This window comes from Carcharhinus amblyrhynchos, chromosome 19 (assembly GCF_965287045.1).
Source record: "Carcharhinus amblyrhynchos chromosome 19, sCarAmb.v2.hapA, whole genome shotgun sequence".
Lineage (NCBI taxonomy): Eukaryota > Metazoa > Chordata > Chondrichthyes > Carcharhiniformes > Carcharhinidae > Carcharhinus > Carcharhinus amblyrhynchos.
This window is the reverse complement of record NC_137342.1, coordinates 23,300,425-23,315,176: the sequence shown is the minus strand read 5'-3', so window position 1 is coordinate 23,315,176 and position 14,752 is coordinate 23,300,425.

The window sequence follows — 14,752 nt, the reverse complement described above, 5'->3', positions numbered from 1 at the left end:
CCTTAATTAACGATAGATGGTTTATCCTTCTCATAGCTTTTCAATGCAATACATCCTTGTCGAGAGTTATGAAATACCCCCTTAAATGCCTGTCACTGTTTTTTATACCTTCTTACCTCTTAACCTATTTTCTGGTCAACTTTAGTTAATCTTGAGCTGGATTTTCTGGCCCTTCCCACCAGGATCTGCCAGTCCCACTAAGCTGACCTCCATGATGGGTTCCCTGGTGACAGGATGGACAAGCCATGCAAAATTCTGTAGACGTCGACGAAACTGGAAGATCCCACTGGCGACCAATAATGTGTCACTTCTGCTGTTGGAAAACATGCTGGGGTGGGCAGAAAATCCCACCCTAAGTCTTCACATCATCGTAATTACCTTTACTTGAGTTAATGTCATTAGTTTCAGACTCAGACTTATCCCCCTCAAACTGAATATTCCCCCATGTCTTGATCACTCTTCTCTAAAGGATTCTTTACACTGGAATTATTAATTAATCCTGTCTCATTACACAGGTGTAAAATTGCCTGTTCTCTGGTTAGGTCCTTTATGTATTCATTTAAGAAGTGATGACAAATATACTCTATGAACTCAACTTCAAATCTGCCTTTAACAATATGATTTGTTCAATCTATATAAAGATTAAAATCACTTACAATGATTGCAATACCATTCTTACAGGTCCCCATTATCTCTTGACTTATACTTCGTTCCAGGGCCAGGGAGAGAAACCATGTAACCTGGTGCTTTTCCTGTTTAATCCCCTTCCCCACTTTAACCCTCAATTATTTTCCCCCTTTTCAAGATTCACCATTCAATTCACCAACAATCACAGAAAGGTCCATATAAAGTGATAACATTCATTGTTGATATCTGGTACAAATATCATCCAAAGATATGTAATATGGTCATTAATATTAAGAACAGAGATGATATAATGCAGTGTTAGCTTGCATGCAGCCAATAAGTCATCCCATTATAACTATTAAACAAGCTGAAGAATACAAATTTAAATTTAACAGCATCGTGCAATATTATAAATTTGAAAGGAAAGTACCTATTAGTTATTTATAACACTGTGCATGTGATAATGTTGATTTTGGTGACTGCATCAGCTTTCTGCACATTGCACCATATAAACAGGTGACAATAAATTAATTTTGAGGAAGGATTTAATACATGCAGCCCAGGTAAACTGTTCAAGATTTGTTTCCATTCTGTAGAAGTGGAAAAATACTTTTTTCTGCTTGGGTGCATGATTTTATTCAGTATAATTATTACATACAAAGGGCATAATTGAATTCAATTGCATCAATAATCTCATGGGGTTAAAAGATCTAATGACTTCTTAACAACATAACAGAATGCTTGAACAACATAGCTCTTCACTGCCAGTGAAAAGTGTTGGGGTCCTCATGTGTCTCTGTGCAATCTCTAGGAAAACAAAGTCTCACAATACCACGTTAAAGTCCAACAGATTTATTTGGTAACAAAAGCCACTAGCTTTCAGGCCTCTGACCCTTTGTCAACCTCTAGGAGGTTAGAGGACAAAGTTGGTCGGTTCACAATTATATCTGCGTTTTCTTGATTAGCTAATCTAAGAACTCTGTTGCTTTTCTCTACAATATATTTTCAATATCTTATGAAACAACTCAACTTTATCATGGTATTTCAGGTACTCAAAAAACTCATTAAAAAAACAAAGATAGAGTGAGATAACAGGTAAGTAGAAAAAAGGACAAAATTAAAGTCAATGGGAAAATTCTTGAGGATCATGTGCAGTGTGAAAAAAGGTACTGATTCACCATGAGTCCATTAACAATCAAATTAACAGAACTCCAACCTTGATTCCACTCTCTGTTCACAATACAATTATGGATGACAAAGGCCATTTAGCTCAGCTCATCCTATCCAGTCAGAATGACATACAAGTGTACATATTAAGAGAAGAAGTAAGCTATTTCCTTTCCATTTATTTCTGTGTCTGCCATCAATTTATCTGTGTCATTGCAATGACTCCCTGCACTCAGATAGAAACTTTTAATTCTGTCTTTTCACTACTTTTGTCTACTCTGACCCCATTGGCTGGTGCACTCATATTTCTAAGACCAGTCCTTTCCTGTCAAAAGTAACATGGTATTCTGTGAAACTCTGATCAGAAGTGTACATATATCCTGCAAATGGAATTTTGGGAACTAAACACTGGCAATGAAAAATTGTTCCATTGTGGAACTAAATTTTACAGCCAACAATGTCTTATCAGCTATGTTAAGTGTTTGGAAGAATTAAATCATTAGGGGTTTTGAGAAATGATTTAGCAAATGTGTGAACTTGCAAAAATTGCAAGAGGAAAAAAATCAATGTTTCGGTTTCAGGTATATACTTCAAAACATGACTGTACTGCAAACCTTCAAACATTTTCACACCTTCAGACACTTACTGCAGTTCAATTTTCACTTGTGTCTTTGACACTTCAAGAAGTCACAGGTTCCTCGAGTATTATACATCAGTCATAACATTTTGTACTCTTTACCCCCTAATGACATATCATATGATCAAGTTAGATTTTCATCACATCGAGACCATCATTCAGGATCAATGTTCACAGAAACAGATATTGCATTTGAAAAGAAAAAGGCATTGACCTTTGCCATAGAGTAGGTAGAATTTTAGATACCAGAAAAGTATATATTTATTCTTTCATGGGGTTTGGGCACTAGCTAAGTCACCATTTATTATCTATCCCTTATTGCCTTTGGCAGGATGACAGTGAGCTGCCTTCTTGAACTGCTCCAGTCCATGTGGGATAGGTACACCCACAGTGCTGTAAAGAAGGGATTCCTAGGAGTTTGATCCAGCGACAGTGCAAGAACAGTGATATAGTTCCAAGTCAGAATGGTGCATGGCTTGGAGGGGAAACTGCAGGTTTGAACTTTAAGTTTACTTATTAGTATCACAAGTAGGCATACACTAAATTACTGTGAAAATCCCCTAGTTGCCACTATCCAGCGCCTGTTCAGGTACATTGAGGGAGAACAGCCAATGCACCTAACCAGCATATCTTTCGCACTGTGGGAGGAAACAGGAGCATCCGGAGGAAACACAGGCAGACACGGGAAGAATGTGCAGACTCTGCATGGACAGTGACCCAAGCTGGGAATTAAACCAGATCCCTGGTGTTTTGAGGTAGCAATGCTACCCACAGTACTACTTTGGTCTTCCCATGTCTCTGCTGCCCTTGTCATCTCAGGTAGTAGAGGCCATGGGTTTGGAAGGTGCTTCTGATGGAAATACTTCTCATGGTTTGGTAGCAGTAATTAAGTGAGGAAGTCACCGGGCAATTTGGAGCTGAAAATCCATCTGGCTGTTTCCTTCTACTGTTAGGCCAGGATATCTGCTAATTAATCCACTCTAGCACTGAATTTACCATGAGTTTTGGAGTCAACTCAGTTACATATCCATTGCCTACTCCCATTCAATTCTGTATTGTTTTGGCATGGAAATTGGGAACTGTCAATTGCACTTTTGAAAAAGTCTGCAATGTGATGATTACAGCAATAGGTTGGTTTGTTAGGCAGATTAAACTGTTCAGTAATTCTATTGGTTGCTTCGCATGAAATGTTGTGGCATTTTAGAGAATGTTGCAGATTGGAGTAAGCATAGATTATGGGTGACAGATTATTCAATTGAATCGAGGAGGCTCAAACGATTCAGTTTAAAGTGGTTCATTGAGGAGCAACAGTTCAAAACAATATTATCAGAATAGACAGAGTGGACATACAACCCATAACAGTTGAGAAGGATTTGATGGATGAAGCTGCCTGATCCTTGCTGCCAGCTGTAATGATCTCTTGTATGTCAGTTGATTTTAAGCTGAAGCTGGTAACCTCAAAGAGCATTCTCCACTTGTGATTTTTCCTTCTTGGCTGCTTATTTATATATCATATTTCTAGGTGACCAGTTGATGCCTCATATCAATCAGTTCACTCAATCACCTCTTCCCATTCAAATGTCCAATTACCAAAGGACAGGTGCCCAAGATAAACCCATCCTTTTGCTCAAAGCCCCAAGATCACTTTATTATCTCACATGAGAGTATCTTGTTCATTTAATGGGCAAGAGGCTCCATCTTATCAGGCCCAGGAATCACTGTGCCTGAAGGAGCTATGTGACCTAGATAACAATCTTTGAGAGAACAATGGGTAATTGGCTGTGCCGTGTCTTTGTTATCTCCCCCAGGGGGTTAAAGACTTCCTTTTGGAGAAAGAGAGCGAGTGAGAGAGAAGGAAAGGTATTGTTAAGAAACCGCAGCCTCAGCAGTTATTCGAACACTGTTATTTCGAGCTATTCTATAATACCCTCAGAACTATTCTTTCTTATAGATATAGTTTTGGTGCATCCGTTCTCTTTACAGTGGAGGAATAGGCATTGGCTCCAAAGAAAGGAGCAAGGCACTCGCTGAATGGATTCAGGAAGAAAGTGCAGAGATTTTAATGAGTCTAACCTTACTCCGCTCTGGGAGAACTACAGGAAAAGGGTGAAAGATTGCTGTGTGCAAAAATGAGAGGATATATCAGAAATATATTTAGTATCCCATGTGGAGGGAGGTGACATGACCTCTTTTACCAACAAGAGCACAGACCAGTACCAGAAAAAAATTCAATGACCTGACTAAGACAGAACATAACAGACCTTGTTTCTTTTGTTCCTTGGATCTTGTGGGCACTACTACACTATTCACCTGCTTGAGTTAAGAGCTCCAGAGTTAACCCTATACTCTGAACTGTGATTTAAGGACCTCTCTCATTTTGTAACTTTCAAAAACACACAAGAAATATTCACTGTAGGAGATTTACAGCCCCTCTGCCACTTTCACAATGTGATACCGGGATGATATGTAACATCATCTGTCTGCTGCCTCTGGAAAAATATCCAATAAATGTGATCAATGTTAATGAGCTGCAAAGTCAGCGTAAAGACATGACGTGATTGATCCCCTGGGGAGTGCCAGGTCACGCTTCCAAATACTCAACATCGAGAATATCATTATAATAAATTAACATTTGTTTATCAGACCCCTCTGCCAGAACCACCCCTCCTCCACCCAATCAGAAAATACATCCCTGGCGGTATGGCAGCAAAATGGCATGAATCTCTAGTCTCTGTAGGCGTGCACCTGGACAGCAGGGCACACAGTTGCATGTAGCACTCAGTGGAGTGAGGGTCATTCCTGGGTGCTGCTCAGACAAACTCCTAGCACTGTCCAGACAGTAACCCCAGGCCATGGCAGTGCAGTGCCGGCAGTATCTGGGCAGCACCAAGATAATGCCAGGACAGCACCTGGTTTTCTCCAGGTGCTTCAGTTTCTTCTCACATTCTTAAAGACGTACTGGTTAGGTGAATACTCCATGCTAAATTCTCTCTCCATATACCTGAATAGGTGCCAGAGCATGGCAACTGGGGAATTTTCACAGCAACTTTATTGCAGTGCTAATGTAAGCTTATTTGTGACACTAATAAATAAATTTTAGTCCCGTTTTTACTTCACTGTCATGTTAAACATTGCAGCTGCAACATTTTTGTAGGTCTCTCTAATTGCTTTTATTTCTTGAGGTGTACTGCCCATTTTGTGTTTAAGACTTTTGATTACCTGCTCATTGACTTTAACTTTACCCTCTCTCCCTCCCTCAACTCTCCATCCACCTCTTTGTCTGGATATTGTTAAACTAATGTCCTATTTTTTGCAGACCAATGTCTTGCTAATTGTCCTTCTGATGCATCTTCTTCCAAAATTGATCTCTAAATTTCAATGAGCAACTCATTCCAGATCACATTTACATTTACTCCTCAGATACCATCCCATTTTAACTCTCGGTGATTTTGGTTTTTAGCACAGACAGTTTCTAATCACCTTAGAAAATGTCCACTGGGAGTTCCAACCTCAGTTGTTTAATTTCTTAATCAACCTTTTATACTTGTCACCACCCATCGGATAGTACATTTATCCTGGGTTGCTGGGAAAATGCTGACACAGGCAAAATGTATGGGATCCATTTTATTGGCTAAACTCAATACACTTGGATGTAAGGGGTGTTCATTTTCTTACCTCAGAGTGGTGGTCCCAATTAAATAATTGCAGCCGCAATCTTTATGTGCATTTTAAAAATGAAGGTTATTGATTTTCTAACACTCAGCCTGCTCTTAAAACAAAATCTCTTACTTATCCATATCATACATTCTATCACATATACAAAAACTGGGGGAAGGATTTTGTGTTCCCCCCAGGGTGTGTTCTGAGGTGGGAGGAACACAGATGCAATTAAACACCCCTTTACCTATTAAGGCCCTTGAGTAACTGCTTAGTGGTCATTTAAGGGCCTTAATAGGTAAATGGGTATGAAATTGTATCTGGGTTTGGCCAGGCAGGTCCCAGAGGAATTCTGTCCATTCAATTTTACGCTCCCCTTTCCTCCCACCTCGGAGCTGCCTCAATTTTTAGACTAGCGGGGTGCAGGTCGGGTGGGAAACTGATTTAAAAAAAACTTCTTGCAATCTCAGGCAGGAAGAGATGGGTAGTTGAAAGTCCCACCAGAGGTGGGGCACCCTCTACCCCATGATCTTGGAGATCCAAGTCTCTTTCCGCCCTGGTCCAGTGTAAATCAAACAGGAAGCGTCTAAAACAACCTGGCTGACTTATAGATTGGTTTGCATGCTCTAAATGTTTTAAATAGCTCCGAGTTGATATTGAACACCAAAGGAGAATTTTAGGAGATGTTATCCACAATCTCAGCGTTATGTTCAACCAAAAGAACAGCTTCTTCCCTGCTGCAATCAGATTTTTGAATAGACCAACCTCGCATTAAGTATCTACACCCCAGCTAGCTATGGGAGGGTGATTCTCCCAACCCACTGCAATTTTTTTTTGTGCAGTGGCTCAGGAAACTCTACCAGTGGCCAATCCGCACTGGGCATCTGGGCTTCCATGCGTCTCCCAGTGCCGGATTTCCAAAACCGCCAGTTCTTTGCTGGAAGTCAGTGCAGAGCTGCCTAATATATGCAGCAGGTAATTTGAATCTAATTTGAATTCTATTCATGTGCCTGGGACTAAAATCTCCGGACCCATTGGCCTCTACCCCCTGCCAGAAATGGTTCACCCCAGCGGGGTCTATTACAGCCCCCTGGGAGTTAGTGGCTCAACCCCACTGGAGTGAAGGGGTAATTGAGGCTCTCCCAGACATTCGGGTGCTGGGAGCACCCCCTGGACATTGCCACCTTGGCAGTACCAGCCTGGGCTCCCTGGCACTGTCCATGGGGCAAAGTGCCAATGCCCAGAGAACATCTTGGCATTGCCCACCTACCATGGGGCAGTGCCAGGGTGGCTGGGCCTAATGTGGGCAGGGCCTCCGGTGGTAATTAGTGGGGTTGAGGAGTCCTGCTGGGAAGGATAGGGACCAGCGATTGTGACTAGCCATCAGGGTTGCGGTGGGAGTGGCAGCTTGCTGGGGGGTGGGAGCTGCAAGGGGTGTTGGCACTCTGGGGGAGGGTCGGAACTGTTGGTGGGGAGGGAAGGATTTGTTGAGGGAAGGGTGGGGGCGAGAGATCTTTGTGGGACAGGAAAGGGTTCACGGCTGGCCTAGGCATGTTTGGGGAGCCAGCCATCGGTCCGTGGGGGGTGATGCACAGCCGGCAATGCCGAGGTTGCAGGGCTGGCCACTGATCGAGTTGGCCAGCAATTGGGAGGCTGGTAAATAGGTGCCAATCTTGGTGCTGACAGATTGGCATACACGCAGTGGCCTGTTCAGCACGATGCTGTCAGTCGCTCCAGTGGGAATAGGTCCCGTTCACTGGAGTGAATCATACGAGTGCACTCTGCAGTGCAGCAAGTGTGAGAGATTCAGTTTGAAACTCCCACTGAAAACCCAGCAGGATTTACTCCAGTTTCTATTCGAATTCGACACTTAGAATTAATTTTTGAGAGAATCCCACCCTCCATTCTGCACTTTCTCCTTTCCTTCTCTGTGAATGGTATGCTTTGTCTGTATAACATGCAAGAAACAAAACTTCTCACTATAAACCAATACATGTAACAATAATAAATCAAATCAAATCAAAACTGTGTTTGCTACCATGCATCCAAACTACCAGCAAATTAACTTACTTAGTCCTTTGCTCCATTGCCCATCTTTATCCTTACTTCAATTCCTCTATCACTGAAACGTTATATGATTTCTTTGCTTCCATGCTTACTATTTCAGTTGTCTCCTTGCCAGTGTGAACATGGTCCACCATCCACAAACTCCATCTTGTCTCATCCATCCTCCTGACTTTTAATGGTTTCTTAATGGGTCAATTTAAAATCAATTCCTACATCACTTCTTCACCCTTTGATTTGATAGCTCTGGCTTTCTGTGTGCCATTTGCTCTTCCACACAGCTCTCAGATCTATCCCACTTCAAAACCCTCACACCACTGCCATCATCGTTTCTGATACAGTGGTTACTTCTACTCACTACAACGCTGTGCATTAAATCCACAGTCTCATTCACTTTTCCCCTGACCTCTTCAAAAGATTATCCTAAACCCAAAGTTTTGACATTGTCTTTTGCAACTTTCCCAAACTGCTTTACTGTAGTTTGCCATTCAGTCATATTATCATTAGGTGTCAGCAAAACATCTTGGAACAACTTGTACACTCCAATTTGGCACAAATGAGAGTTGTTGTTAATTATGAGTAAGCTTAATGACGGACTTAATTGTAATTACGGAATACCTGAATGAGTCATAATATTCCGGAGCCCTTAAATAATCCCAAACCTTTTCCTCATCTAAGGCAGTAGAGTGCAAGTTAAAATACAGCAAAAAAGGGTCAGACTTTAAGAAAAATGAAGAATCACTGAGAATGGAGCTTGAGGCTGAGTTCGTGACATTTAAGCAGTGGTTTGTACATCTTATCAAACCTTTGTTGTGCTGAGATCAAAACTCATTATGGTGGAAAAAGAGTTGAAATGGGGAAAAAAAAACCTTAATAAGAGTAAAAAAAACCCCAGCAATTTAGCAGAAACCTCTCTGCTCCAGACTAGAGAAGCAAAACTTGGCAACAGGAAGATAGAATATTTTAAGGATGAGCTTGGTGAACAGAGCCTATAGGGATAAAAAAAAATCAATTGATAGCTCTATTAGAGGGTGTCAAAGGCTGGAATACAATTTTATTTTTATAAAATCTAATTTCAGAACTTTTAACCTCTTGGAAAACACTTTATTAATGGAAAGGCAACAGGAGCTATCACAGTCTCTCCAGCCTGACTCTCTGGCAGAAAGTGCAAACCCATTTTCATTACCAAGTTCACAAGGAATGGAGAGTTCACAAGGCATATAGAGCGCAGTCAGATGAAACAAAAGCAACCTATTTAGACACTGAGAAGCACATTCTCCAGCTGTAGAACTGGAGCTCCAGCGTTCAATCCAGCAAGTACTTACAACAGTACACATGAGAACATAAGCAATAGGCAATACCGTCCCTCGGGCCTGTTTCATCATTCAGTAGGAATAAGGCAGTATCACCTAGATATCTAGGGAGGTTGCAGAAAATTCCACACTTCATATAACTGACCAAAACAATTTGCTTCAAAAACGAAAAGAACTAGCATTTATATATTGTATTTCATAACCAATGGACATCCTAAAGCACTTGCCAGCCAATTAATTATTTTTGAACAGTAGTCATTGTTGAAATTTAAATAATCATGTTAGCTAATTTTCAGATAGCAACGTTCCTATGGACAGCAGTGTGGTAAATAGTCATTTAACATTCTTGGTTTGTGCTTGTTAGGGATAAATGTCCTCTAGGGCACTCAGGGAACCACCTTGTTAAAAAGTACATCTATTTCATCAACAATAAAATTTTAAAATACTGTTAGATATCCTCCTGACTATGTTTCTTAACTTGTTATCAGCACCAGTCTCCAGTCCAGAACAATCACAGTTTCTGTCGTACTCAGCTGGGGACATACATCCATGCATCCCATATCCCTTCATACCTGCATGCCCCACCTCATTGCCACTCACCCAGTATTCCCCAAGGCAGATCTCAGGGGTCATGTCTTTGAAATGGAGACAAGAAGAAACTCTACAAATCTAATGCAGCTGATTTCAAATATATATCTTATTGGAAAAAAGCTTCATAATTCATAAAAGTCATCGAAAAAATTCACCTCCTGCATGCAGACAATCTGTTATAAAAACAATCTATTTCATTGGCAATATTAAATACAGATCACCCATAAATAATTTCTGAAAGTCATCAATCAAACAGTCCAACAGAGCCCTGCTGAGGTAAGATGTTCTGGTACTTTTGAAACTCAGATAAACATTCATAATGATATCGAAGCAAACCATTGAAGCTAATAGACCATGGAACCAATTAAAATTACAAAAAAAAAGACTAGGTTTCTTTTTCTAAGCTAAACTAGATAGCCTATCAATCAAAGCACTCCAGGGGCAGGTGGCTTTTTTCATTTTTCCTCTAAATGGAAGCTGTAGACTTTGTTTTCTTTTATTTTAATGACTGGAGAGATGTAATCACTTCAGAGCATGATAAATAGAAATACTAAGCAGTTGTGTCTGCAATTTTGAATGGTTGATAGCTTTTTTCCAAAAGGAAAAGTACTTCAATGCATCTCAACACTTATACAAGTTGGTCAAATTACCTTTGCAGAACAGATGCCTATAGTCAACCAACGCAGTAAAAAATACATCTACATTACAGTATCTTATCTTGCTATTGAAGCTGAAAGAACTTTCTTCTGTGTTTCCAAGCTTGTCAATGAAAGAATTTCAGGGTAGGTGGCTATTCTTATTTTTCTTGTTGCCTACTAGAGGCTGGGGTTTCCCCATCATCCATGTCTCCTCTGAAGTGCTGTGAACCATGTATTTTTATGGAAGGAGTTGCATTCTGACACAATTGCAGGGACGGGTGGTTTTGGACTGCCCACCCCTGTAACAGTACCAGCTAGGGAAGGAGTGAAACGTGCAGGTGGGCACCCTACACCTTTACCAAGCGCCTGAAAAATGGGAATGGGGCTAGCAATCCCAGAATCCGATCACGCCTGCTAGTTTTAAAGGTCTTCCATGTCAGACTCACTCACCGAAAATCCCAGCGACATTGCAAAGTTAAAGTGAAAATCTATTAGCTTTCTTCTCAAACAAATTTTGTTGACTTTTTCAAGGAGGAATAATATGAAATCAATATTAATGTTGGGTAAGGATATTCACATTTCTGTGAGGCTTTTTATCTAACAAGTCTCCTGAAGAGAAGTGATTGTCTGCTAATTGTATCAAGGATTCTCTGCTGATGTTGAAGTGCTGGTTGCAGGCAAAGACTACGGATGCATAACAATTGCTGAAGGCTTCTTGAGATCAAATTATTTGACATGCAAGTTGGGTATAAAAATGAAATACGAAAACCATCAGAGTTGTAAGATTCGCTTTCCAGAATGAGCAGGAAGTATTGAATTTTTAACAAATTACCTGTCAAATAGGAGTGAACTAATTTGGTTTTGTATGCTCTCTACCCTGGAGACCCAGTGCAATAGTCTTCTGGGGGGGAGCTTTCCCATTCTGTCTGCCATGGGAATCATAGACGGCGGAGGCAGATCAGGCAAAGGTCCATTGACCTCAGGCAGGATTTTCTGGTTTTCTGGCCTGGCTGGAAAATCCCACCCTCTATGTCTTGCCCCCCCCACAGAATCCTACAGTGCAGAAGGAGGCCATTTGACCCATCAAGTCTTCCACCGACTGCAATCTCACGCAGGAATATCCCCATAATTCCCATGCATTTACCCTAGCTAGTCCCCCTGACTATGAGGGATAATTCAGAATGACCAATCCACTTAACCTACACAACTTTGGATTGTAGGAGGAAACTGGAGTTCCTGGAGGAAACCCACGCAGAAAAGGGGAGAATGTGCAGACAGTGGCCCAAGCTAGGACTTGAATCCAGGTCCCTGGCACTGTGACGCAGCAGTGCTAACCACTGTGCCACCATGCCACCGTTTCAACTCTTTATTTAGACATTGTGACCATTACACAGACTGCATGAGACAGAGTTATTTCCATATCATATGAATAAGGGCCTTGTTAAAGATTCTGGAAATGGCACAGTGGTTAGCACTGCTGCCACACAGGCCAGGTACCTGGGTTTGATTTCCGGCTTGGATCACTGTCTGTGAGGAGTCTGCTTGCTCTCTCCGTGTCTGCGTGGGTTTCCTCCAGGTGCTCCAGATTCCTCCCACAGTCTGAAATTGTTAGATGGATTGGCCATGCTAAATTCTCCCTCAGTGTACCTGAACAAGCATCAGGGTGATTTTTACTGTAACTTCATTGCAGTGTTAATGTAATTACTTGCGACACTTATAAATAAACATTAAATTCAAGTTTTTATGCATTGCAGTTTTTTTTAGAAAATTCAAAGTTAAACTTGCTGATTATTTTGTTCCGTTCCTCTTGCACCAGTGTAGACATACTTACAGCACTGTGGGTGTATCTACACCTCATGGACTGCAATGGTTCAAGAGAGCAGATCACCACTACCTTTTCAAGGGTAATTAGGCATGGGCAATGAATGCTGGCCCAGTCATCAAATCCAACATCCCTTGAATGAATAAAAAATGAATCAAGAAATTAAATTTCAGTTTTAGGCTGAACAATGTGTCCTGGTAGCAAGGTGTCTTTTGACATTTGAAGAGAAAGGAGTGTATAATGGGCAGCCTCCAGTTCAGATAAAACATCATTGTTAATCCATCAACACAGAAATCTACCCTTGGCTCGCAAAAGGGAATATATTTTTCATTGGAGGCTTTCTTCTGTTCACGGAAACTGCATTTGGCTGTGAATGCATAGGGCAATTTGGCAACGTGACTTGTAATGTCAAGCACCAAAGCAATCAGAATGCTAAGCCATTTGCTAAATCAGAAGAGCATTATTTTGAAATAGCCGTATAAAGCTGCAGAATGCTGTAGCCAGGAAGCACTTAGACATGAAGGAAACATTCAAGCTCTGGGAGTAGCTTTTGGACACTTGCCTTTATCAGCCATGGCATAGATTAGAAGGACGGGAAGGTGATGTTGGAGCTGTACAAAACTTTGTTTAGGCCACAGTTGAAGTACTGTGTGCAGTTCTGGTCACCTCACTATTGAAAGAAAATGAATGCACTGGGGAAGGTGCAGAGGATATTCACCAGCACATTGCCTGGGATGGAACACTTGTGTTATGAAGAGAGGCTGGTTAGGCTGGGATTGTTTTCTTTGGAGCAGAGGAGGCTGTGGGAGGAATCTGATTGAGGTGTATAAGATTATGAGGGGTATGGACAAGGATGGGTAGGAAGCAGCTGTTCCACTTAGCTGAAGGGTCAGTAATGAGGGGGCATAATCTTATAGTGAAGAGCAGGAGGTTGAGAGGAGATTTGAGGAAAACATTTTTCACCCAAAGGGTGGTGAAAGTTTGGAATGCACTGTCTGGGAGGGTAGTAGAAACCCCACGAGCTTTAACAGATATGTGGATGATTACTTGAAATATCATAACATTCAAGGCTATAGTCCAAGTGCTGGAAAATGGGATGATTGTAGATTTAATGTAGTTTTTGTTGGTGCAGATTTGATGGGCCATAGGGCCTCTTCTGTGCTGTATAACTCTATGACTAAGGCAGTGTCGAGGAAAGTCTTGAGGTTAAGATGTCATGTATCTGAGTTAGATGGAAAGGTAAGGAAAACACAGAGTGGGATTTTACGGTCTCGCTCAGGCGAGACCAGAAATCCCTGCCCGAGGTCAATGGAGATTTCCATTGTCGGACACTAGCCCGCACCGATTCCATGGCATGAGAGGCGGTAGCATTCCGGCCACAGACCCTGTAGCCTTGAAAGGGGGAGATGAGAATATGCATTATATGTATATGTGCATTCAGAAAGGTGTTCCTGTATCTGTTGTACAACAGAAGAGTTATGGAAATCCAAGTCAGATAGTATAATTAAAGGTTGCATGACTTTGTTACTGAAGTTAGGGTGGAGAAACCAGAGAACTAGTAATGTGATTACTAATATCCCTGTGTGGTGTCAATGGCCCAACTTTTACCTGTTTCCAAACACAATCGGTTAGTTACCCAGAATCATGGCTGTCACATAATCAAGACTTGAGCTTCTGAATGTCTTTAATTAATAAGCTGTTGGAAGTTTGTCAATTTTCTGTTTTACCAAAGGAAACAATAACTCCAGAGAAGAGCCTGCACTCTTTCCCATGTTACCATTGAACAGGGAGTAGCTGATGGAGCAATTGCCTGGCCCTCATCTACACCATGAACAACTGGAACATTGGAACTAGTGTGTTCAAGCCTAATTCAGCGCTACATACCTTCTCCCTGCATGGAAGTTTCTGGAAAGACAGATCGCCCTGCAACAGTCCACTCTGAACGAACATGGCATTAGACTTTTGATTCTGGACTCTGCACACAAGTAAAATAACTTGATTTTTATCATGGTCTTGCCTTGAATGCTGTTCCTTTCCCTTATTCTCTTTTTATTGTGTGAGTGTAAAAATGGTAGATGTTGTGAAACCTCTCTTCACATTTTTTTGTATGTGTGAAATAAACCAGCCCTTTAATTATATCTTGTAGGATGTCTTGTGGCACAATGGGTAGCGTCCCTGTCTCTGAGCCAGAAGTTCTGAGTTCCAGTCCCATCCCGGAACTTGATGGCTAAGGAAG